This window comes from Pristiophorus japonicus, chromosome 7 (genome assembly GCF_044704955.1).
Source record: "Pristiophorus japonicus isolate sPriJap1 chromosome 7, sPriJap1.hap1, whole genome shotgun sequence".
NCBI lineage: Eukaryota > Metazoa > Chordata > Chondrichthyes > Pristiophoridae > Pristiophorus > Pristiophorus japonicus.
The window spans coordinates 20,204,845-20,219,042 of NC_091983.1; positions in this window are offsets into that span (position 1 = coordinate 20,204,845).

Genomic DNA, 14,198 nt, shown 5'->3' on the forward strand with positions numbered 1-14,198 from the left:
GTGTTGGGGCAATGTGATGCAGTGTCTGTGGACTAGCAAATGGTGCAATGTGATGCAGTGTCTGTGAAGTAGGGTTGGGGCAATGTGATGCAGTGTCTGTGGACTAGGGTTGGGGCAATGTGATGCAATGTCTGTGGACTAGAGTAGGGGCAATGTGATGCTGTATCTGTGGGCTAGGTTTGGGGTAATGTGATGCAGTATCTGTGGACTCGGATCGGGATATTGCGATGCAGTCTCTGTGGACTAGGTTTGAGGCAATGTGATGCAGTGTCTGTGGACTCGGGTTGGGGCAATGTGATGCAGTATCTGTGGACGAGGGTTGGGGCAACGTGATGCAGTGTCTGTGGACTAGGTTTGGGGCAATGTGCTGCAATGTCTGTGGACTAGAGTTGGGGCAATGTGACGCAGTGTCTGTGGACTAGGGTTTTGGCAATGTGATGCAGTATCTGTGGACTAGGGTTGGGGCAATGTGATGCAGTATGTGTGGACTCGGGTTGGGGCAACGTGATGCAGTGTCTGTGGACTAGGGTTGGGGCAATGTGATGCAATGTCTGTGGACTCGAGTTGGGGGAATGTGATGCAGTATCTGTGGACTAGGGTTGTGGCAATGTGATGCAGTGTCTGTGGAATAGGGTTGGGGCACTGTGATGCAGTATCTGTGGACGAGGGTTGGGACAACGTAATGCAGTGACTGTGGACTAGGGTTGGGGCAATGTGATGCAATGTCTGTGGACTAGAGTAGGGGCAATGTGATGCAGTGTCTGTGGACTCGGGTTGGGGCAATGTGATGCATTGTCTTTGGACTAGGTTTGGGGCAATGTGATGCAGTATCTGTGGACTAGGGTTGGGGCAATGTGATGCTGTATCTGGGGACTAGTGTTGGCGCAATGTGATGCTGTATCTGTGGAATAGTGTTGGGGCAATGTCCTGCAGTATCTGTGGACTAGGGTTGGGGCAATGTGATGCTGTATCTGTGGACTAGTGTTGGGGCAATGTCCTGCAGTATCTGTGGACTAGGGTTGGGGCAATGTGATGCTGTATCTGTGGACAAGGGTTGGGGCAATGTCCTGCAGTATCAGTGGACTAGGGTGGGGGCAATGTTATGCTGTATCTGTGGACTAGTGTTGGGGCAATGTCCTGTAGTATCTGTGGACTAGGGTTGGGGCAATGTGATGCAGTGTCTGTGGACTAGGGTTTGGGCAATGTGATGCAGTGTCTGTGGACTCGGGTTGGGGCAATGTAATGCAGTTTTTGTGGACTCGGCTTGGGGCAACGTGATGCAGTGTCTGTGGACTCGGGTTGGGGCAATGTGATGCTGTATCTGGGGACTAGTGTTGGCGCAATGTGATGCTGTCTCTGTGGAATAGTGTTGGGGCAATGTCCTGCAGTATCTGTGGACGAGGGTTGGGGCAATGTGATGCTGTATCTGTGGACTAGTGTTGGGGCAATGTCCTGCAGTATCTGTGGACTAGGGTTGGGGCAATGTGATGCTGTATCTGTGGACTAGGGTTGGGGCAATGTCCTGCAGTATCTGTGGACTAGGGTTGGGGCAATGTGATGCATTGTCTTTGGACTAGGGTTGGGGCAATGTGATGCAGTATCTGTGGACTAGGGTTGGGGCAATGTGATGCTGTATCTGGGGACTAGTGTTGGCGCAATGTGATGCTGTATCTGTGGAATAGTGTTGGGGCAATGTCCTGCAGTATCTGTGGACTAGGGTTGGGGCAATGTGATGCTGTATCTGTGGACTAGTGTTGGGGCAATGTCCTGCAGTATCTGTGGACTAGGGTTGGGGCAATGTGATGCTGTATCTGTGGACTAGGGTTGGGGCAATGTCCTGCAGTATCTGTGGACTAGGGTTGGGGCAATGTGATGCTGTATCTGTGGACTAGTGTTGGGGCAATGTCCTGTAGTATCTGTGGACGAGTGTTGGGGCAATGTGATGCTGTATCTGTGGACTAGGGTTGGGTGAATGTGATGCAGTATCTGTGGACTAGGGTTGGGGCAATGTGATGCAGTGTCTGTGGACTAGGTTTGGGGCAATGTGATGCAGTGTCTGTCGACTAGGGTTGGGGCAATGTGATGCAGTATCTGTGGACTAGGGTTGGGGCAATGTGATGCAGTGTCTGTGGACTAGGGTTGGGGCAATGTGATGCAGTATCTGTGGACTAGGGTTGGGGCAATGTGATGCAGTGTCTCTGGACTAGGGTTGGGGCAATGTGGTGCAGTATCTGTGGACTAGGGTTGGGGCAATGTGATGCAGTGTCTGTGGACTAGGTTTGGGGCAATGTGATGCAGTATCTGTGGACTAGGGTTGGGGCAATGTGATGCAGTATCTGTGGACGAGGGTTGGGGCAACGTGACGCAGTGTCTGTGGACTAGGTTTGGGGCAATGTGCTGCAATGTCTATGGACTAGAGTTGGGGCAATGTGATGCAGTGTCTGTGGACTAGGGTTTTGGCAATGTGATGCAGTATCTGTGGACGAGGGTTGTGGCAATGTGATGGAGTATCTGTGGACTAGGGTTGGGGCAACGTGATGCAGTGTCTGTGGACTAGGGTTGGGGCAATGTGATGCAATGTCTGTGAACTAGGGTTGGGGCAATGTGATGCAGTATCTGTGGACTAGGGTTGTGGCAATTTGATGTAGTGTCTGTGGAATAGGGTTGGGGCAATGTGATGCAGTATCTGTGGACGAGGGTTGGGGCAACGTGATGCAGTTTCTGTGGACTAGGGTTGGGGCAATGTGATGCAATGTCTGTGGACTAGAGTAGGGGCAATGTGATGCAGTGTCTGTGGACTAGGGTTGGGGCAATGTGATGCATTGTCTTTGGACTAGGGTTGGGGCAATGTGATGCAGTATCTGTGGACTAGGGTTGGGGCAATGTGATGCTGTATCTGGGGACGAGTGTTGGGGCAATGTGATGCTGTATCTGTGGAATAGTGTTGGGGCAATGTCCTGCAGTATCTGTGGACTAGGATTGGGGCAATATGATGCTGTATCTGTGGACTAGTGTTGGGGCAATGTCCTGCAGTATCTGTGGACTAGGGTTGGGGCAATGTGATGCTGTATCTGTGGACTAGGGTTGGGGCAATGTCCTGCAGTATCAGTGGACTAGGGTGGGGGCAATGTTATGCTGTATCTGTGGACTAGTGTTGGGGCAATGTCCTGCAGTATCTGTGGACTAGGATTGGGGCAATGTGATGCAGTGTCTGTGGACTAGGGTTTGGGCAATGTGATGCAGTGTCTGTGGACTAGGGTTGGGGCAATGTAATGCAGTTTTTGTGGACTCGGCTTGGGGCAACGTGATGCAGTGTCTGTGGACTCGGGTTGGGGCAATGTAATGCAGTATCTGTGGACTCGGGTTGGGGCACTGTGGGATGCAGTATCTGTGGACTAGAGTTGGGGCAATGTGATGCTGTATCTGTGAACTAGAGTTGGTGCAATGTCCTGCAGTATCTGTGGACTAGGGTTGGGGCAATGTGATGCTGTATCTGTGGACTAGTGTTGGGGCAATGTGATGCAGTGTCTGTGGACTAGGGTTGGGGCAATGTGATGCTGTATCTGTGGACTAGGGTCGGGCAATACCTGCAGTATCTGTGGACTAGTGTTGGGGCAATGTCCTGCAGTATTTGTGGACTTGGGTTGGGGCAATGTGATGCAGTGTCTGTGGACTAGGGTTGGGGCAATGTAATGCAGTGTTTGTGGACTAGGCTTGGGGCAACGTGATGCAGTGTCTGTGGACTAGGTTTGGGGCAATGGAATGCAGTATCTGTGGACTCGGGTTGGGGCAATGTGGGATGCAGTATCTGTGGACTAGGGTGGGGCAATGTGATGCTGTATCTGTGAGCTAGGGTTGGTGCAATGTGATGCAGTGTCTGTGGACTAGGGTTGGGGCAATGTGATGCAGTGTCTGTGGACTCGGGTTTAGGCAATGTGATGCAGTGTCTGTGGACTAGGGTTGGGACAATGTGATGCAGTGTCTGTGGACTAGGGTTGGGACAATGTGATGCAGTGTCTGTGGACTCGGGTTGGGGCAATGTGATGCAGTGTCTGTGGACTAGGGTTGGGACAATGTGATGCAGTGTCTGTGGACTAGGGTTGGGGCAATGTGATGCTATTTCTGTGGACTAGGTTTCGGGCAATGTGATGCAGTGTCTGTGGACTAGGGTTGGGGCAATGTCCTGCAGTATCTGTGGCCTCGGTTGGGGCAATGTGATGCTGTATCTGTGGACTAGGGTTGGGGCAATGTCCTGCATTATCTGTGGACTAGGGTTGGGGCAATGTGATGCAGTGTCTGTGGACTAGGGTTGGGGCAATGTCCTGCAGTATCTGTGGACTCGGTTTGGGGCAATGTGATGCTGTATCTGTGGACTACGGTTGGGGTAATGTGATGCAGTATCTGTGGACTCGGATCAGGATAATGCGATGCAGTGTTTGTGCACTAGGTTTGAGGCAATGTGATGCATTGTCTGTGGACTCGGGTTGGGGCAATGTGATCCAGCATCTGTGGACTTGGGTTGGGACAATGTGATGCAGTATCTGTGGACTAAGGTTGGGGCAATGTCCTGCAGTATCTGTGGACTAGTGTTGGGGCAATGTGATGCAGTGTCTGTGGACTAGGTTTGGCTCAATGTGATACTGTATCTGTGGACTAGGGTTCGGGCAATGTGATGCAGTGTCTGTGGACTAGCGTTGGGGCAATGTCCTGCAGTATCTGTGGACGAGGGTTGGGGCAATGTGATGCTGTATCTGTGGACTAGAGTTGGGGCAATGTGATGCAGTATCTGTGGACTCAGGTCGGGGCAATGTGATGCAGTGTCTGTGGACTAGGTTAGAGGCAATGTGATGCAGTGTCTGTGGACTAGGGTTGGGGCAATGTGATCCAGTATCTGTGGAGTAGGGTTGGGGCATTGTGATGCAGTGTCTGTGGACGAGGGTTGAGGCAATGTGATGCAATGTCTGTGGACGATGGTTGGGGCAATGTGATCCAGTATCTCTGGACGATGTTGGGACAATGTGATGCACTGTCTGTGGACTAGGGTTGGTGCAATGTCCTGCAGTATCTGTGGACTAGAGTTGGGGCAATGTGATGCAGTATCTGTGGACTAGGGTTGGGATAATGTGATGCAGTGTCTGTGTACTCGGGTTGGGGCAATGTGATGCATTATCTGTGGACTAGGGTTGGGGCAATGTGATGCTGTATCTGTGGACTACGGTTGGGGTAATGTGATGCAGTATCTGTGGACTAGGGTTGGGGGAATGTGATGCAGTGTCTGAAGACTAGGGTTGGGGCAATATGGTGCAGTATCTGTGGACTAGGGTTGGGGCAATGTGATGCAGTGTCTGTGGACTATGGTTGGGGCAATGTGATGCATTATCTGTGGACTCGGGTTGGGGCAATTTGATGCAGTATCTGTGGACGATGGTTGGGGCAACGTGATGCAATGTCTGTGGACTAGGGGTGGGGCAATGTGATGCAGTGACGGTGGACGAGTGTTGGGGCAATGTGATGCAGTGTCTGTGGACTAGCAAATGGTGCAATGTGATGCAGTGTCTGTGAAGTAGGGTTGGGGCAATGTGATGCAGTGTCTGTGGAGTAGGGTTGGGGCAATGTCCTGCAGTATTTGTGGACTAGGGTTGGGGCAATGTGATGCAGTGACGGTGGACTAGGGTTCGGGCAATGTAATGCAGTGTCTGTGAACTCGGGTTGGGGCAATGTGATGCAGTGTCTGTGGAGTCGGGTTGGGGCAATGTCCTGCAGTATTTGTGGACGAGGGTTGGGGCAATGTGATGCAGTATCTGTGGACTAGGGTTGGGGCAATGTCCTGCCGTATCTGTGGCCTCGGGTTGGGGCAATATGATGCTGTATCTGTGGACTAGGGTTGGGGCAATATCCTGCATTATCTGTGGACTAGGGTTGGGGCAATGTGATGCTGTATCTGTGGGCTAGGTTTGGGGCAATGTGATGCAGTATCTGTGGACTAGGGTTGGGGCAATGTGATGCAGTGTCTGTGGACTAGGGTTGGGGCAAAGTCCTGCAGTATCTGTGGACTCGGGTTGGGGCAATGTGATGCTGTATCTGTGGACTGCGGTTGGGGTAATGTGATGCAGTATCTGTGGACTCGGATCGGAATATTGCGATGCAGTCTCTGTGGACTAGGTTTGAGGCAATGTGATGCAGTGTCTGTGGACTCGGGTTGGGGCAATGTGATCCAGTATCTTTGGACGAGGGTTGGGGCAACGTGATGCAGTGTCTGTGGACTAGGTTTAGGGCAATGTGCTGCAATGTCTGTGGACTAGAGTTGGGGCAATGTGACGCAGTGTCTGTGGACTAGGGTTTTGGCAATGTGATGCAGTATCTGTGGACTAGGGTTGGGGCAATGTGATGCAGTATCTGTGGACTCGGGTTGGGGCAACGTGATGCAGTGTCTGTGGACTAGGGTTGGGGCAATGTGATGCAATGTCTGTGGTCTCGAGTTGGGGGAATGTGATGCAGTATCTGTGGACTAGGGTTGTGGCAATGTGATGCAGTGTCTGTGGAATAGGGTTGGGGCACTGTGATGCAGTATCTGTGGACGAGGGTTGGGGCAACGTGATGCAGTGACTGTGGACTAGGGTTGGGGCAATGTGATGCAATGTCTGTGGACTAGAGTAGGGGCAATGTGATGCAGTGTCTGTGGACTAGGGTTGGGGCAATGTGATGCATTGTCTTTGGACTAGGTTTGGGGCAATGTGATGCAGTATCTGTGGACTAGGGTTGGGGCAATGTGATGCTGTATCTGGGGACTAGTGTTGGCGCAATGTGATGCTGTATCTGTGGAATAGTGTTGGGGCAATGTCCTGCAGTATCTGTGGACTAGGGTTGGGGCAATGTGATGCTGTATCTGTGGACTAGTGTTGGGGCAATGTCCTGCAGTATCTGTGGACTAGGGTTGGGGCAATGTGATGCTGTATCTGTGGACTAGGGTTGGGGCAATGTCCTGCAGTATCAGTGGACTAGGGTGGGGGCAATGTTATGCTGTATCTGTGGACTAGTGTTGGGGCAATGTCCTGTAGCATCTGTGGACTAGGGTTTGGGCAATGTGATGCAGTGTCTGTGGACTAGGGTTGGGGCAATGTAATGCAGTTTCTGTGGACTCGGCTTGGGGCAACGTGATGCAGTGTCTGTGGACTCGGGTTGGGGCAATGTGATACTGTATCTGGGGACTAGTGTTGGCGCAATGTGATGCTGTATCTGTGGAATAGTGTTGGGGCAATGTCCTGCAGTATCTGTGGACGAGGGTTGGGGCAATGTGATGCTGTATCTGTGGACTAGTGTTGGGGCAATGTCCTGCAGTATCTGTGGACTAGGGTTGGGGCAATGTGATGCTGTATCTGTGGACTAGGGTTGGGGCAATGTCCTGCAGTATCTGTGGACTAGGGTTGGGGCAATGTGATGCATTGTCTTTGGACTAGGGTTGGGGCAATGTGATGCAGTATCTGTGGACTAGGGTTGGGGCAATGTCCTGCAGTATCTGGGGACTAGTGTTGGCGCAATGTGATGCTGTATCTGTGGAATAGTGTTGGGGCAATGTCCTGCAGTATCTGTGGACTAGGGTTGGGGCAATGTGATGCTGTATCTGTGGACTAGTGTTGGGGCAATGTACTGCAGTATCTGTGGACTAGGGTTGGGGCAATGTGATGCTGTATCTGTGGACTAGGGTTGGGGCAATGTCCTGCAGTATCTGTGGACTAGGGTTGGGGCAATGTGATGCTGTATCTGTGGACTAGTGTTGGGGCAATGTCCTGTAGTATCTGTGGACGAGTGTTGGGGCAATGTGATGCTGTATCTGTGGACTAGGGTTGGGGGAATGTGATGCAGTATCTGTGGACTAGGGTTGGGGCAATGTGACGCAGTATCTGTGGACTAGGGTTGGGGCAATGTGATGCAGTGTCTGTGGACTAGGGTTGGGGCAATGTGGTGCAGTATCTGTGGACTAGGGTTGGGGCAATGTGATGCAGTGTCTGTGGACTAGGGTTGGGGCAATGTGATGCAGTATCTGTGGACTAGGGTTTTGGCAATGTGATGCAGTGTCTGTGGACTAGGGTTGGGGCAATGTGATGCAGTATCTGTGGACTAGGGTTGGGGCAATGTGATGCAGTGTCTCTGGACGAGGGTTGGGGCAATGTGGTGCAGTATCTGTGGACTAGGGTTGGGGCAATGTGATGCAGTATCTGTGGACTAGGTTTGGGGCAATGTGATGCAGTATCTGTGGACGAGGGTTGGGGCAACGTGATGCAGTGTCTGTGGACTAGGTTTGGGGCAATGTGCTGCAATGTCTATGGACTAGAGTTGGGGCAATGTGATGCAGTGTCTGTGGACTAGGGTTTTGGCAATGTGATGCAGTATCTGTGGACGAGGGTTGTGGCAATGTGATGCAGTATCTGTGGACTAGGGTTGGGGCAATGTGATGCAGTGTCTGTGGAATAGGGTTGGGGCAATGTGATGCAGTATCTGTGGACGAGGGTTGGGGCAACGTGATGCAGTGTCTGTGGACTCGGGTTGGGGCAATGTGATGCAGTATCTGTGGACTAGTGTTGGGGCAATGTCCTGCAGTATCTGGGGACGAGTGTTGGGGCAATGTGATGCTGTATCTGTGGAATAGTGTTGGGGCAATGTCCTGCAGTATCTGTGGACTAGGGTTGGGGCAATGTGATGCTGTATCTGTGGACTAGTGTTGGGGCAATGTCCTGCAGTATCTGTGGACTAGGGTTGGGGCAATGTGATGCTGTATCTGTGGACTAGGGTTGGGGCAATATCCTGCAGTATCATTGGACTAGGGTGGGGGCAATGTTATGCTGTATCTGTGGACTAGTGTTGGGGCAATGTAATGCAGTTTTTGTGGACTCGGCTTGGGGCAACGTGATGCAGTGTCTGTGGACTCGGGTTGGGGCAATGTAATGCAGTATCTGTGGACTCGGGTTGGGGCACTGTGGGATGCAGTATCTGTGGACTAGAGTTGGGGCAATGTGATGCTGTATCTGTGAACTAGAGTTGGTGCAATGTCCTGCAGTATCTGTGGACTAGGGTTGGGGCAATGTGATGCTGTATCTGTGGACTAGGGTTGGGGCAATACCTGCAGTATCTGTGGACTAGTGTTGGGGCAATGTCCTGCAGTATTTGTGGACTCGGGTTGGGGCAATGTGATGCAGTGTCTGTGGACTAGGGTTGGGGCAATGTGATGCAGTATCTGTGGACTAGGGTTGGGGCAATGTGATGCAGTGTCTGTGGACTAGGGTTGGGGCAATGTGATGCAGTATCTGTGGACTAGGGTTGGGGCAATGTGATGCAGTGTCTCTGGACGAGGGTTGGGGCAATGTGGTGCAGTATCTGTGGACTAGGGTTGGGGCAATGTGATGCAGTATCTGTGGACTAGGTTTGGGGCAATGTGATGCAGTATCTGTGGACGAGGGTTGGGGCAACGTGATGCAGTGTCTGTGGACTAGGTTTGGGGCAATGTGCTGCAATGTCTATGGACTAGAGTTGGGGCAATGTGATGCAGTGTCTGTGGACTAGGGTTTTGGCAATGTGATGCAGTATCTGTGGACGAGGGTTGTGGCAATGTGATGCAGTATCTGTGGACTAGGGTTGGGGCAATGTGATGCAGTGTCTGTGGAATAGGGTTTGGGCAATGTGATGCAGTATCTGTGGACGAGGGTTGGGGCAACGTGATGCAGTGTCTGTGGACTCGGGTTGGGGCAATGTGATGCAGTATCTGTGGACTAGTGTTGGGGCAATGTCCTGCAGTATCTGGGGACGAGTGTTGGGGCAATGTGATGCTGTATCTGTGGAATAGTGTTGGGGCAATGTCCTGCAGTATCTGTGGACTAGGGTTGGGGCAATGTGATGCTGTATCTGTGGACTAGTGTTGGGGCAATGTCCTGCAGTATCTGTGGACTAGGGTTGGGGCAATGTGATGCTGTATCTGTGGACTAGGGTTGGGGCAATATCCTGCAGTATCATTGGACTAGGGTGGGGGCAATGTTATGCTGTATCTGTGGACTAGTGTTGGGGCAATGTAATGCAGTTTTTGTGGACTCGGCTTGGGGCAACGTGATGCAGTGTCTGTGGACTCGGGTTGGGGCAATGTAATGCAGTATCTGTGGACTCGGGTTGGGGCACTGTGGGATGCAGTATCTGTGGACTAGAGTTGGGGCAATGTGATGCTGTATCTGTGAACTAGAGTTGGTGCAATGTCCTGCAGTATCTGTGGACTAGGGTTGGGGCAATGTGATGCTGTATCTGTGGACTAGGGTTGGGGCAATACCTGCAGTATCTGTGGACTAGTGTTGGGGCAATGTCCTGCAGTATTTGTGGACTCGGGTTGGGGCAATGTGATGCAGTGTCTGTGGACTAGGGTTGGGGCAATGTAATGCAGTGTTTGTGGACTAGGCTTGGGGCAACGTGATGCAGTGTCTGTGGACTAGGTTTGGGGCAATGTAATGCAGTATCTGTGGACTAGGGTTGAGGCAATGTGGGATGCAGTAACTGTGGACTAGGGTTGGGGCAATGTGATGCTGTATCTGTGAGCTAGGGTTGGTGCAATGTGATGCAGTGTCTGTGGACTAGGGTTGGGGCAATGTGATGCAGTGTCTGTGGACTAGGGTTGGGACAATGTGATGCAGTGTCTGTGGACTAGGGTTGGGGCAATGTGATGCTATTTCTATGGACTAGGTTTCGGGCAATGTGATGCAGTGTCTATGGACTAGGGTTGGGGCAATGTCCTGCAGTATCTGTGGCCTCGGTTGGGGCAATGTGATGCTGTATCTGTGGAGTAGGGTTGGGGCAATGTCCTGCATTATCTGTGGATTAGGGTTGGGGCAATGTGATGCTGTATCTGTGGGCTAGGTTTGGGGCAATGTGATGCAGTATCTGTGGACTAGGGTTGGGGCAATGTGATGCTGTATCTGTGGACTACGGTTGGGGTAATGTGATGCAGTATCTGTGGACTCGGATCGGGATAATGCGATGCAGTGTCTGTGGACTAGGGTTGAGGCAATGTAATGCAGTGTCTGTAGACGATGGTTGGGGCAATGTGATCCAGTCTCTCTGGATGATGTTGGGGCAATGTGAGGCAGTGTCTGTTGACCAGGGTTGGAGCAATGTGATGCAGTGCCTGTGGACCAGGTTTGGGGTAATGTCCTGCAGTGTCTGTGGACCAGGGTTGGGGCAATGTGATGCAGTGTCTGTGGACCAGGGTTGGGGCAATGTGATGCCGTGTCTGTGAACTCGGGTTGGGGCAATGTGATGCAGTGTCTGTGGAGTAGGGTTGGGGCAATGTCCTGCAGTATTTGTGGACTAGGGTTGGGGCAATGTGATGCAGTATCTGTGGACTAGGGTTGTGGTAATGTGATGCAGTGTCTGTGGACTAGGGTTGGGGCAATGTGATGAAGTATGTGTGGACTAGTGTTGGGGTAATGTGATGCAATGTCTGTGGACTAGGGTTGGGGCAATGTGATGCAGTATCTGTGGACTAGGGTTGGGGCAATGTGATGCAGTGTCTGTGGTCAAGGGTTGGGGCAATGTGATGCAGTATCTGTGGACAATGGTTGTGGCAATGTGATGCAGTGCCTGTGGACTAGGGTTGGGGCAATGTGACGCAGTATGTGTGGACTAGGGTTGGGGAAATGTGATGCAGTGTCTGTTGACTAGGGTTGGGGCAATGTGATGCAGTATCTGTGGACTAAGGTTGGGGCAATGTCCTGCAGTATCTGTGGACTAGTGTTGGGGCAATGTGATGCAGTGTCTGTGGACTAGGTTTGGCTCAATGTGATGCTGTATCTGTGGACTAGGGTTCGGGCAATGTGATGCTGTATCTGTGGACTAGAGTTGGGGCAATGTGATGCAGTATCTGTGGACTCAGGTCGGGGCAATGTGATGCAGTGTCTGTGGACTCGGTTAGAGGCAATGTGATGCAGTGTCTGTGGACTAGGGTTGGGGCAATGTGATCCAGTATCTGTGGAGTAGGGTTGGGGCATTGTGATGCAGTGTCTGTGGACGAGGGTTGAGGCAATGTGATGCAGTGTCTGTGGACGATGGTTGGGGCAATGTGATCCAGTATCTCTGGACGATGTTGGGGCAATGTGATGCACTGTCTGTGGACTAGGGTTGGGGCAATGTGATGCTGTATCTGTGGACGATGGTTGGGGCAACATGATGCAATGTCTGTGGACTAGGGGTGGGGCAATGTGATGCAGTGTCTGTGGACTAGCAAATGGTGCAATGTGATGCAGTGTCTGTGAAGTAGGGTTGGGGCAATGTGATGCAGTGTCTGTGGAGTAGGGTTGGGGCAATGTCCTGCAGTATTTGTGGACTAGGGTTGAGGCAATGTGATGCAGTGACGGTGGACTAGGGTTCGGGCAATGTGATGCAGTGTCTGTGAACTCGGGTTGGGGCAATGTGATGCAGTGTCTGTGGAATAGGGTTGGGGCAATGCCCTGCAGTATTTGTGGACGATGGTTGGGGCAATGTGATGCAGTATCTGTGGACTAGGGTTGGGGCAATGTCCTGCAGTATCTGTGGCCTCGGGTTGGGGCAATGTGATGCTGTATCTGTGGACTAGGTTTGGGGCAATGTCCTGCATTATCTGTGGACTAGGGTTGGGGCAATGTGATGCTGTATCTGTGGGCTAGGTTTGGGGCAATGTGATGCAGTATCTGTGGACTAGGGTTGGGGCAATGTGATGCAGTGTCTGTGGACTAGGGTTGGGGCAATGTCCTGCAGTATCTGTGGACTCGGGTTGGGGCAATGTGATGCTGTATCTGTGGACTACGGTTGGGGTAATGTGATGCAGTATCTGTGGACTCGGATCGGGATAATGCGATGCAGTGTCTGTGGACTAGGTTTGAGGCAATGTGATGCAGTGTCTGTGGACTCGGGTTGGGGCAATGTGATCCAGTATCTGTGGACTTGGGTTGGGGCAATGTGATGCAGTGTCTGTGGACTAGGGTTGAGGCAATGTAATGCAGTGTCTGTGGACGATGGTTGGGGCAATGTGATCCAGTCTCTCTGGATGATGTTGGGGCAATGTGAGGCAGTGTCTGTTGACCAGGGTTGGAGCAATGTGATGCAGTGCCTGTGGACCAGGTTTGGGGTAATGTCCTGCAGTGTCTGTGGACCAGGGTTGGGGCAATATGATGCAGTATCTGTGGACTAGGGTTGGGGCAATGTGATGCTGTATCTGGGGACTAGTGTTGGCGCAATGTGATGCTGTATCTGTGGAATAGTGTTGGGGAAATGTCCTGCAGTATCTGTGGACTAGGGTTGGGGCAATGTGATGCTGTATCTGTGGACTAGTGTTGGGGCAATGTCCTGCAGTATCTGTGGACTAGGGTTGGGGCAATGTGATGCTGTATCTGTGGACTAGGGTTGGAGCAATGTCCTGCAGTATCTGTGGACTAGGGTTGGGGCAATGTGATGCTGTATCTGTGGACTAGTGTTGGGGCAATGTCCTGTAGTATCTGTGGACGAGTGTTCGGGCAATGTGATGCTGTATCTGTGGACTAGGGTTGGGGGAATGTGATGCAGTATCTGTGGACTAGGGTTGGGGCAATGTGACGCAGTATCTGTGGACTGGGGTTGGGGCAATGTGATGCAGTGTCTGTGGACTAGGGTTGGGGCAATGTGGTGCAGTATCTGTGGACTAGGGTTGGGGCAATGTGATGCAGTGTCTGTGGACTAGGGTTGGGGCAATGTGATGCAGTATCTGTGGACTAGGGTTGGGGCAATGTGATGCAGTGTCTGTGGACTAGGGTTGGGGCAATGTGATGCAGTATCTGTGGACTAGGGTTGGGGCAATGTGATGCAGTGTCTCTGGACTAGAGTTGGGGCAATGTGGTGCAGTATCTGTGGACTAGGGTTGGGGCAATGTGATGCAGTATCTGTGGACTAGGTTTGGGGCAATGTGATGCAGTATCTGTGGACGAGGGTTGGGGCAACGTGATGCAGTGTCTGTGGACTAGGTTTGGGGCAATGTGCTGCAATGTCTATGGACTAGAGTTGGGGCAATGTGATGCAGTGTCTGTGGACTAGGGTTTTGGCAATGTGATGCAGTATCTGTGGACTAGGGTTGGGGCAACGTGATGCAGTGTCTGTGGACTAGGGTTGGGGCAATGTGATGCAATGTCTGTGAACTAGGGTTGAGGCAATGTGATGCA